Source organism: Myxocyprinus asiaticus, chromosome 43 (assembly GCF_019703515.2).
Source record: "Myxocyprinus asiaticus isolate MX2 ecotype Aquarium Trade chromosome 43, UBuf_Myxa_2, whole genome shotgun sequence".
Taxonomy (NCBI): domain Eukaryota; kingdom Metazoa; phylum Chordata; class Actinopteri; order Cypriniformes; family Catostomidae; genus Myxocyprinus; species Myxocyprinus asiaticus.
In genome coordinates this window covers 31,127,092-31,139,681 of record NC_059386.1, presented here as the reverse complement: position 1 = coordinate 31,139,681, position 12,590 = coordinate 31,127,092, and positions in this window count along the sequence as shown.

Here is a 12,590-nt window from a genome sequence, read left to right as displayed (position 1 = left end):
TTGTGCATGCTGATTCAAAAGAACCGTTCATATGAGTCATTTGTTTAGGAATTAGACTACAGTGGATGCACTAAATGTTTTGCAGTGTAGATTCAAAAGAACTGATGCATTAGAGTAATCTGTGCGGGAATCAAGCTTCATTGGTCTTGCATGCTGATTCAAAAGAACTGCTCATAAGAGTCATTCGTTTTGGAATCAAATTACATTGGTGTAAGAAATTACAGTATTCTGCCCTAAAATGTGAGTCCCACTTGACCTGATTTTGTTCGAGAAATTGCATTCGCCAAAAAAGGACTTAATTATCATAATAACAGATTCAACTTTGTCACAGTAACATCTGTGTGATAACACCCTGAGTGACTTTAAATGATTATAGCCTGGGAACAACAGCGGGACACAGAGAACCATCTCAGATAAAGGGATACGTGACCTTAGTTTTCATTCGGTTGGGTATTTGTCTAAACAATTGGTATCACCACACCATTTGGGTGCTCACACCTGGAACAACATCGGGCAACCAGACCGTGAGATTGTTATTCTTTAATTACATGAAGAGCACAGCCTCATTAACATGATGGATGACATCTTATTTTACAAATTAGTTAAAAGGTTATGTTTTTGAATGCTCGTGGTTCAGTTCTGACTCCGACGAATCTGAAGTGCTTCATTGTTACTGAGAAACTGCAATAAAGACTTCAACATCTTCATCTCAAGATCAATGCCTGTTCCTGTGTGTGTGTTTTCTTTTTCTTACACTGGTGAGTCACCTAGTGAGGGATAAAAAAATCAAATTAAAAAAAAGCGGAGTAAGGTAAGAAATGTGATTTTCTTCTTTTATGGCGTTTTTGTTTTAGGTAACCCCCTAGTTTAAAAAAAAAAAAAATTAAGGACAGGAATAATTTTAGCTCTATTCAGTGTTAGCAGGAGGAGTTTTGTTAAATCTTAAGCCTAATTCTTTACAATTCTGTTAAGATTCTAAAGCAATTGAATCGGCCCGACGCAGTGTGGGTGGCAGAGTTGTATCGGAATTATTGTTTCTAAAGTAATTGAAACAAAGTGCTTAAGTTTACGTTTCTTAAGTAAATGAAACTAATCACAGTGTAGGATAACAGACGAACTGCAGCTCCGTTAAGTTTAAAACGATGATCCAAAGCAGTGGTTTTTGTCTGACAAAGGCCTGCCGTGTTTTAAACTGTGACAGTGTTTAAAACTTGTTAAGTGTTGTTAAGCCCGATGTAACAACTGGGTAGACTGTTTAAAAGTATAATTATAATCAGATGTAGTGTGGTTTTGCCCAACGTAGTATGGCAGTGTTATATTTTAAACTGTTTGACCATAAGAGTGAGATTTAGTGATGCTGAACTTAGATGCCCGACGGAGTGTGGCTGTATCCGAAGCATTGAGACATTTACAAGCTCAAAAGCCCAGTGTACTGTGACATTTTATTCATTTGCATCCAAAGCACAGGAGATGTGAATAACTAGACTAACGAATATCTTAAAGTAATTAAATAACCTATAGTCAGTGAAGAAATAATTGTGAATAAATAGCCTATTGAATCAGTACAGAAATTCAATACGATTTTAAGAATGGAAGAGCTGATTGCGAAATACATCGCTAAGCACAGCTCACAGGGATTGTTTGATGGGATAGAGAACGTAGTGGATAAGCCCTATGAGTGGGCAATATCCCGGTTCAAAAATTATCCCAAGATGTAGTTGGCTAATGCACTTCACGCTATTTTTGCATCATACAAAGTAACTAAGAAAAGATTGGAGGAAATGAAGGCAGAAAACAAGTTGCTTCATACTTAAATCAGTGACAGTGTTATGTCTTTGACAAAGTACCAAGCTGAGGAGATTATTCTGAAGGAACAAACTGTGAAACTTAGACAAGAAATAGGACATTTTGAGTCAGAAAATTTGTCTGTTAGGTCTTTACTTCAAAAGACATTGTTTGGTCAGAGACATGAGTCATCAGAGAATTCTGTGGGGTTCCCAATAGCACCAGTTAGAACAAGAAGGGCTGGAACAGACAATGAGAGAGTTAGTGACCCCAGAACTGGAAATGAGAGAATATGCGATCATAGATCTGGAAATGCCCCAGCTGTAAACCAGCTGTCTTTCACTGACATTCAGAGTCTTGTTAAAGCAGTGGGTGAATTTCAACCTGGTGACAGAGATCCTGTTTACTTCTTGTCGAATCTGGAGAATGTAGTGGACCTTTACAAATTGTCAGATGCATGTATAATCCTTTTGCCTTCCTCATTCACGAGAGCAATCTCTCAGATTGTCCATAGCAAAAGAGCAGACAGAGGTGCAAGGAGAGAAGCTCTACTTAGAGTTATTGGAGCCAAGTTGGTTAACCTGAAAAAGATAACTGAAGTGACAATGGAACTTGGGGAACATCCCGTAGCTTTTGCATCCGGGTTGTGGGAAATGTTTAGCTCTTACAGTGGAGTTCCAAATGTGAATAAGCAAAACCTCATGTATAAGTCTGCATTGATAGCACATAGTAGCCCACACATGCGGGAAGCAATTGCTCTGCATGTAGATGTAAATACACCATATGAGCAAATCATTTCCAAAATGACTCAGTACTTCAATGCAAATAGAGAAATCAAAGCTGAAAAATCCAGAAATCCAGTATTTTCTAGACTATAAAGTGGTTTCCATCACAGGCCAAAGAAGTTTCCAAGAGTCAATTCAGAGGGTGTTCTCACTTGCTATGCATGTAGAAAAGCTGGGCACATTGCAAGGCATTGTCCAGAAAATGTGAGACCTCCTAAAGGCTTTGTCTGCCATGCATGTGGAAAGGAAGGACACATAGCAAGACACTGTTTGGAGAACAGAAGGTCTAATCAGGAATTGTTTGTTTTGCATGTGGAAAGAGGGGACATAAGGCAAAACAGTGTCACTCAACATACAAAAGAAAGATGGGCTATCAGGATTAACTAAAGAAAGTGAGCAGCTTAGAACAACAATTGTCATTGAAGGAAAAGAAGGAAGACCCCATTCACACATTGCCAGACACATCACTGCATGAACATCATGACTGTATCTCGGTCACAAGCAAATTTTAATTGGAATTGGAGAAATGGGGGGGTGGGGGGTATGTATAACGACTTGGATTTTAGATCCCTATTTATTGCATTTAAGTATGATAAATACTGATTATCTATGATGAAACTGTGATTAATGTTTTGAATGTGTGAAGATTCTTGTGGGAAAGGGGAGCAACCTCTTCTTTTAGTTCTCATTCAGTAATAAGCATTGGGATGTTTGTCTGAAATGTGCAGTTTCCTGGAGAAAGATGATCCAATCATGTGGAAGACAAAAGAGCTGGTAGAACCAGTGGAGCCAAGGTACTTCCTAAAGAACAGAGGGAAAGCCATGATCCAGAAATCCAGAGGAAATATCCAGAGACCCACATTCAGGAAAACAAAGATCCAGAGATCCAGAGATCCAGAGACCCAACACGGATTACAGAACTTCAGATGTTCAAAAGATCCAGATGCCCAAAGACCCAACTCTGATTACAGAACTCCAGGCAAGAAAGATACAGAAGACCCACCAAATGAGCCTGGACTTACTAGACAGAAACTCCTAACACAGTTCAAATCTTCCAAAAGAGAAAAGTTTGTACAATGGAAAAGAGAATCTGCGAGATCAAACCACTTTCAGACAACATGAACACATGATCACCACACACCTAAATGTGTGGACAGAGGATGTGCCCATGTACTAAAACAATGCAGGAAAGACAGACTCTGCACTGTAGATTCAAAAAAACAGACTCAGAGTCATTTTTGTGGGAATTGGACTACATTGGTTATGCATGTTGATTCAAAAGAACCACTCATCAGAGTAATTTGTTTGGGAATCAGACTACACTGGTGACACTGGTGATGTTTTGCAGTGTATATTCAAGAGAACCTGCTAATAACAGTAATTTGTTCTGGAATCAGGCTCCATTGGTCAAATATGTTTCACGCTGTAGATTCAAAAGAACTGGCTCATAAGAGTCATTTGTGCAGGAATTGGACTACACTGATCACATTGTATGTTTCACACAGCAGATATAGGAATGGTGTTGCAGCATCACTGAACACCAATGCAGGAAACACTGACAGAGTATCTTAGCATGGTGTCCCATCAGCAGCAATGCTCATCTGAGAACCGTTAACAGAACCAAAAGTCAAGAAAATCATACGGTTCTGGTATTTGGTTTAAAAATGGGGCCGATTATGAATAAAAACCGGTTTGCGATTCTCAAACCTATTTGTAAGCAACACAACATAAGCAAAATATACATGACGGAACACATTCTGTTTACAGTAAATAAAGAAAACCTCACTGATCAAATAGATCCACTGTGTTTTTTTTCTCAATGCACCGAGGGTCTATATGATTAATTCAATGCAAATGAGTCATAATGACACATGTCATCGTCACCCGACACAAATCAGGCTCTGACCACAGGTTTTCGCCTATAGTTTGTGTGAGTCCGTAAGCTGCGGTTCCTTCACTATTATCATTATTTATGTATATACCGACTTATGGTCTCTGTGCACGCTCATTGGTGGCCATGTGCAGGGCTCTGAGGATAGACTTGTAGACCGCTGAGCACCCCTAAATCACCGGAGCTCAGAGACCAGGGACCAGGCCTTCATAGGAAATCAACGATGTTTATTGTTAAAGGAGCGAGCGAATGCTCTGTGGGATGGTGGAGCGAACAAATACACCACAGCCCCGGCAGGGTATAAACACCGGCAGCTCCCCTCTCCCTCCATACAGGAAGCAGCTCTCCCTCTACTGCTGGGGGTGTGGAAGACAGTTAAAAACACACATGCCATGCAACAACAACACACTTAGAGAGATATATACAGACATATGTCAAAATCAGGATATCAAATAGTGAACCTCAGTTCCAAAACAGACTCCTTTTTCATAAAGGCATAGTTCACCCAAAAATTAAAATTCTGTCATCATTCACTAATAATTATGTTGTTTCTTTGTTGCCTAAACATACTGCAAGTATGAGCAACCGTAATAGCAATGCTTGCCTTCGCAAACAGCAATTATAGTATTTTAAAAAATATTCAGATTTCAATACAAGTTAAGCTTAATTGACATCAGCATAATGTTGATTACCCCAAAAAATATTTTTGGACTCTTCCCTTCTTATCATTAAAAAAAGCAAAAATCTGTGTTACAGTGAGGCACTTACAATCAGGGCCGTAGCAAGGTTTTCTGGGCCCTCTGACTGTTTACTGCTATGGGCCCCTTTTCTATTAAAAATGACAGTTTAGAATTTGTTGTTCCCCCTGGAACTGTGGGCCCCTAGAATCGTTACCACCTTTCACTCCACTAGCTACGGCCCTGCTTAGAATGGAAGTGAATGGGGCCAATTTTTGTAAGGTTTAAAGGCAGAAATGTGAAGCTTATAATTTTATAAAAGCACTTACATTATTTCTTCTGTAAATACTCATGTATTATTTGAGCTGGAAAGTTGTTTAAATCGTAATTTTTACAGTCATTTTATGGTTTGTTGACATAATATCATCATGGCAATGAAGTCACGTTAACACGCATATTGTATTTGAATGTTTATGGATTGGCCCCATTCACTTCCATTGTAAAATATACCCATATATTCCTAGTTTAGTTATACCTCAAATGTGAATTTTGAAGCCTGCACCTTTTTTTGTTTTTTTAAATTATGCAATTCAGTACGGCTTCAAATTTCATGTTTGATGTATGACTATGTGTAATTTATGTTGTAGAACAAAACATCCACATATCGTCAAGTAATGTTTACCATAGCCCCATTATAAAAACCCACAGGGAAATCCAAAGGGAACCCATGGTGAATTCTCTTCTGGGTTTATGGACTTCAAGCTAAACAGCTCTATAAGCTCCCTAAGAGAATGTGACGGGGTTCCTGTAAAATCTGGCATGAATTCAGGCTTTTCCACTGTAAAAGAATTGCACATTAAATTCAGAACATATATCTTAATATATCTTGCCTGAAACAATTAAAGATGATTTATGAACGTGTCTTTAATAAAAGCATGTTTAAGATCTCCTACCCTCTCATCTCCTCTCAGAGGCCCGATGTGGCGCCGGCTGCCACAAGCTCCAGATGTGTTTCTTTCTTTTCTGTACCCTATTCTGCATGTGGTCCAGGTGCAGACAAAAGGACCACCAGATTTCCACCACGCCTCTACATCTCAAAATACACACATGTGTGGTTTCCAAAGCAAGATTGATCAGTGTCGCCCATAAAAATTAACACACACACTCTCTCCATGGGTTGTTACAGCTCTGATGTGTGTGTGATTCACTCAAACAGGTCTATAATATCTGGAGAAAGCTTTCTGTTAGTGTTCTCATTCATCTCAATGGCAGTTGCTCAGCTGGCGTGGGACCCCTCGGAAGTACGCAAATCTGAAATCTGACATTTTCTCTCATTTCAATCAGTTACAGATCCGGGAGTTTTTGAGCCAATTACCTGGGCTGTAAATGCTTAACAAGTATTTACTTTGGAGACTAAGGTAAATTACATCACACACAGTCACAATCCCTTCACTATAGACCATTTAGATACGGTTCAAGGAAGTGACGTCTTTTTGTTCTGCTAGACGCAAACTCAGACTGTGTACCAAATGGTATAAATCAGCCTCCAAAGGGCACTTTGAAGGGAGAACATTCATGATAGTCATGCTGTAAGATCACTTCAAACTGAATTTCCAATAAAAATGACTTAAAAAGTGAGTTCTGAATGACCCTTATTTTTGAGCACCACACCTTTTAAACTTTCAAAGCTCTCACAGTGAATGGTAAAGTCTTCCAAGGGAATAGGGCATAGGGATCATCACTTCTAAATGGAACGTACCCTCGTTCAAAACAGCAGTGAGAGGTGCTTCATTCATAGTGACTTTAACACGATTAATGTTACGTTAACACTATTTTCATAAAATCCCATTATTAAAATGTGGACTAGTGTTGTCAAAAGTACCGTCGGTACTAAAATAAAAAAGATGTAACGATACCAGTGATTCTACACAGGTAGTACCGAGCACACTGCCTTACTGATACACGACTGCTTTCAAATGCTCGCACGCTTATTTGAGCGTGAGCTCTGTTGCTCCTTTTACACTGAAATGCACAACTAATCAAATAAAAATCGTGATATGGCCTAGTGTGATTATTAAACCTCGAAATGCTGCAATCTTAGTCTGTATGAGCTGCATGAGCTTTAAATGAATGTGTGAAGCACACCGCTCATACACTGTAAACTGCACTGACATTGAGAATCATTCATGTTGTATGAGAGATGACAGAGCAGAGAACTAATCCACTCTGAGGCGTTATTTTTATATAATTTATATAATTAAATCACAGCATTTGCTCTTTAACGATCACACTGGGATATATAGCGAACTGTTTATCCAGAGAAGTTAAACTTCCGTCAAAAATACACGTCAAAATAAAATAACGATTCATTATAAAAGCTAAACGGCAGAAATGGAAGAAATTGCAACAGAAATATGTAACTGTATAGTAAAATGTAATCCTTACTGTAGAAATAATAATAATAATTATTATTATAATAAATAATGATTAATGAATAATGATTATAATAATAATAAAAATTAAGCAATATATCAAAAGCAAGAGTGCTTTTTTACTGAATAAATGTTTGTTTAAAAATGCAATGGCATGTAATTAATTGTTCTATTTTTACTTGTTAAAATTTTTCAAAGTTTAAGGAACATTTTTGATTAGACACCATTTTGATAATGAAATTAAATTAAACTTTAAAACATGGAATTCTGAAGAAAAAAATTATAATAAAAAAAAATGGAAAAAAGGATTTGAATATTTATTTATTTATTTTGGCTTGCTCTGAGTTTGTGTAGGAGTCGGTGTTGTGCTGGGAGCCGGCCGTTTGCTGGATTCCATCTCTAAGATAACGTTACCTAGTGTTGCAGTTTGTTGTCGTTGTTGAATAGCGGAAGAGAAACTATTACCGTCTGAGGCAAGGCTCTAGGGAGTGCGCATAAACGTCACATCCTTTGGATTTTCCCGGCAAAACCGATCCGATCCCTTCACATGAAAATCAGTCTGCAGGCTTTAATAGGCAACCTAGGAAGGCCGGGAAGGGCTAATTTTTTAAGTTGCGTTACAAGCCGTTCACACATTGGCAAAAAAGGAGACTTGATTACATGAAAAATGTTACATATTGCACCTTTAAGACACATTCTCTTAAAGCAAGTCTAAATATCTTATATGTTGCTTCTCAAGTAAATGTATCTTGTTTTAAGGATTTTTAGATCATTTTAAATGGAAAACAAGACAAAAACACTTGATAACAATAGAATTTTTTGCAGTGAATTTCTTTACTGAATTAAACTTAACAAAAAGTATTTTTCCCCTTTAATTCAGTGAATGTCATTTAGAGGTATTTTTAAAATATGATTGTGTCCTCTTTATTGTTAGTAAGCATGTTTAATACAACCATTTAAGTCGGGGCACAAGCTGAATAATCGGATAAGAGCTAAAGATTAATTGTTGCAATAATCGCAGAATAGTCGAATAATCGTTCTAATAATCATTAGATTAATCATTTATCAAAATAATTACATTAAAATGAAGACTCCAGTCATATCAGTAATTTTATAAAAGCTCTTTTATTCTACATGGAGAGGGTCCTCGCATGGGAGCGGCCATGTTAGAATCACATGACCACCCAAATACTACTCGATTAGTCTCTGATACCATCCTGTTATTTGACACTTTCACTCATTAAGTAATCATGGCTGACTGTGAATACTAAATTTCTACAATGGCATCTGAAACTGAAAACTATTGATTTTAAATGATGCTGCATCCACACCACTAGGTGTCAGTGTAAGTCCAAGATGACACAAAGGCAAAGGTTACTGAGTGCACCTTTAATTGACATAAGGTCCCACTGCAAAAAATCTTAATGGTCCTAAAAATAAACACAGATGTCTTTATACAAAAAAAATATTGTGTTTATTATCTTGCTTTTGGGGTGAAATGTGACCTAATGATGTTTTCATGAGGCAGTTTGTGTAAGTGTAACATAGAAGGCCATTGGACTGAGATTTCCACACAAACAGGAATACTTTCTTGCGCTACTAAAGAAGCACTTTTACTCCTGTATTACCATAACCAAATATCACAACCACAGTTATGAAATAACCTGCATTTAATTATTGGCATTTCACACATTTTCTGACACTTTGATACCACAGAAAGCCCAACTGTACACAAATGATAAATGATGTGTTCTTGTATATTTCTAGGGTTTTCCTAAATGCTCCCTGGTGATTTAAAAACAGAAACAGTGGTAGATCTTTTCTGCAGCCAGCATACAACACAGGCCGTCTTTAATGGAACCCAGATGGCCATTAGGTCTAATAACTCTGCGGTCGTCCCCGCTGGGGCTCACAGGAAAAGGAGTGGGGCCGAATGTCCCTGGGCCGGACGCTGGCGGGTCTGTGGGTAGAGGAAGTGGGCGGGAGGAAAGGCCACATGTGTGTGTGGGTGGGTGTGGGCCAGCTACTGCAGCCAGTCAAGTGGACTGTCCATGTGAGGGACACACACACACACAACACTGGAAGAGATGTGGGCACTTTTAAAAACAGGAACGGTTGACCATGCACAATTTCTGAGGTCTGTACTTCAGTCAAAAAGCCAAAGAAAATATTTAAGCAGCTTATGAGTGTTCAAGATTCAAGAGCTTTCCTCATTCACTAGTTTAATGTGACAAGATATGTAGGTTTATTTAGTCAGTCCTTTCAAATGAGATAAAAGGTGTTACTGAACATGTCTTCTAGCTGAAAAAAAGCAGACTAGCTAAACACCTGCAGAGCACAAGTTTGGCCAGGCTGGAAGACCAGCTTAATCGAGCTAAGACCAGCTTGGCCGGCTGGTAGACCTGCAAGACCAGCCTAAGCCAGCTAATACCAGTTTTCCCAGGCTATGAGTCAGCCTAAACCAGATAAGACCAGCAAACCAGCTAAAGTGGACCAATTGTGAGCACTTGTTGGTTTTTCAGGCTGGGAAACCAGCTAAGACCAGCTTGGTCAGACTGCGAAACAATCTTAAACCAACTAAGACCATTTTGGCCAGGCTGGGAGACCAGTTGGCTGACCAGCTAAACCAACTAAGCTAAAGCTTGATCAGATTGGAAGACCAGCCTAAACCAGCTACGATCATCTTGGCCAGACTGGGAGACCAGTTAGACCAGTTTAAACCAGCTAAGTCCAGCTTGGCCAGACTGGGAGACAAGCCTAAAACAGCTAACACCAGCAAACCAGCTGTAATGGAAAATTTTGAGCACTTTCCGGATAGAAGAACAGCCTAAACCAACTGAGACCATCTTGGCGAGGCTTGGAGACCAGTTAGACCAGCAAACCAGTCGGAGCGGACCAATTTTGAGCACTTATTGGTTTTTCAGGCTGGGAATCCAGCTTAAACCAGCTAAAACCAACTTTGTCAGACTGGGAGACCACCTTAAACCAACTAAGACCATCTTGGCCAGACTGGGAGACCAATTAAACCAGCATAAACCAGCTAAGAAACAAGCCTATAACAGTTAACACCAGCAAACCAGATGGAACAGACACATTTTGAACACTTGTCAGCTTTTCAGGCTGGGAGATGATCTTAAACCAGATACGACCACCTTGGTCAGGCTTGAAGACCTGCTAGACCAGCCTGAAAAAGCTAATACCAGTTTTCCCAGGCTAGGAGGCCAGCCTAAACCAGATAAGACCAGAAAACCAGCTGGAGCAGACAGGTTTTTGAGCACTTGTCAGTTTTTCAGGCTGGGAAAACAGTTTAAACTAGCTAAGACCAGCTTGTTCAGACTGGAAGACCATCTTAAACCAGCTAAGACCATCTTGGCCAGACTGGGACACCAGTAAGACCAGCCTAAACCAGCTAAGACCAGCTTGGCCAGGCAGGGAGATCAGCCTAAACCAGCTAACACCAGCAAACCAACTGGAACGGCCAAGTTTTGAGCACTTGTCAGATTTTACAGTAAGGAGAACAGCTTAAACCAACTGAGACCATCTTGGCAAGGCTGGGAGACCAACTAGACCACCCTAAATCAGCGAAGAACAGCAAACCAGCTGGAACGTGCACATTTTGAACAGTTGTCAGCTTTTCAGGCTGGGAGGCCAGCCTAAACCAGCTAACACCAGAAAACCAGCAGAAACAGACAAGTTTTGAGCAATTGTCTGCATTTCCGGCTAGGAGGCAAGCTTAAACCAACTGAGACCATTTTGACGAGGTTGGGAGACCACCTAGACCACCCTAAATCACCCAATAAACCAGCTGGAGCTGACTAACTTTGAGTACTTGTCATCTGGTCTGGCTGGGAGACCAGATAGAACAGCCTAAACTCGCTAAGACTAGCAAACCATCTTAGTCTGGTTTAAACATTTTTTTGTAATTTAGCGGGACTGTACTTTACAAAAAGCAGTTTTTCAAAGCGCTATAAAAATGCTTTGATTGCAGAATACAGGGATAGAGAACATTCTTCTTACCTCTTCGAAATTATCTGATAAACCTGAATACCCGTCTGTTCTTAACAACACTAAAATAGCAAACATCCGAACCCAAACCTCAAACCACCTCATTAACATCTTATCATGTCCAAACAAAATAAGTGTCACGTGTAACTTTTCCCAAAAGTCAACCACCTGAAATAACAGCAGTCCTGCAGTCCTGGCCAAAACTGTGGTGTACGATATGGATTTTGAGGGCACAACCGCAGTGGCTTCCTTGGCCAGAATAAGTGAGGCAGCATAATGGGCAACTCAACTCTAAACATTACTCTACACTAAAGTATGGTCACTTGGATTGAGTGCTCTTATAAAAATGTACATTGGCAGTACCATGGTACAGTAATGGCATTAGATGGCAATGCCACGGTACTTAGATATTCCATGGTACTGAATGATTACCATTTTCATATACCACAGTATTTACATGATACTTAAAAGAAAACCACAGAATTAACAAGGTTCATGTTAAAAACAACAACATGGCAATACCACAGTACTTTTTGGTACTGTTTTGTTTGTATGGGGTGCAGAAAACCTAAAAAATTTAGTTGAGATTACCTAACTCATAAAATTTTCAGCTAATTTTCCACTCGTTATTTTTCCAGAAGTTTGCAGCTCTTCACCGGTAGTGGTGAACCTCCGGCAAACCTTTGGCAATGATGGACAATTTGCTACAAGTTTGCCGCTAAGCTCATTTGCATGTAAAAATTATCAATGGCGAATTTCCGTGCAAGTTTGTGGCTAATTTGACACGAACTCTCGATTTTCGTAAGGGTAAATGTGAAAACACCGTATTCGTGTTGCAGTGTGGAGTGGGAAAACAGTGATATACGAAAACGATGCCGTAGGCTATTGTTGTTATGTGACGCAATCGTGTGATCCATTCAACCCAAAACAATCACGATGGCTGCCATGTTGTAGCATTGTTGAGCCTGGTATCCACTACGAAAGTGTTGTTAAAGATTTACATTGCATTCCGTCA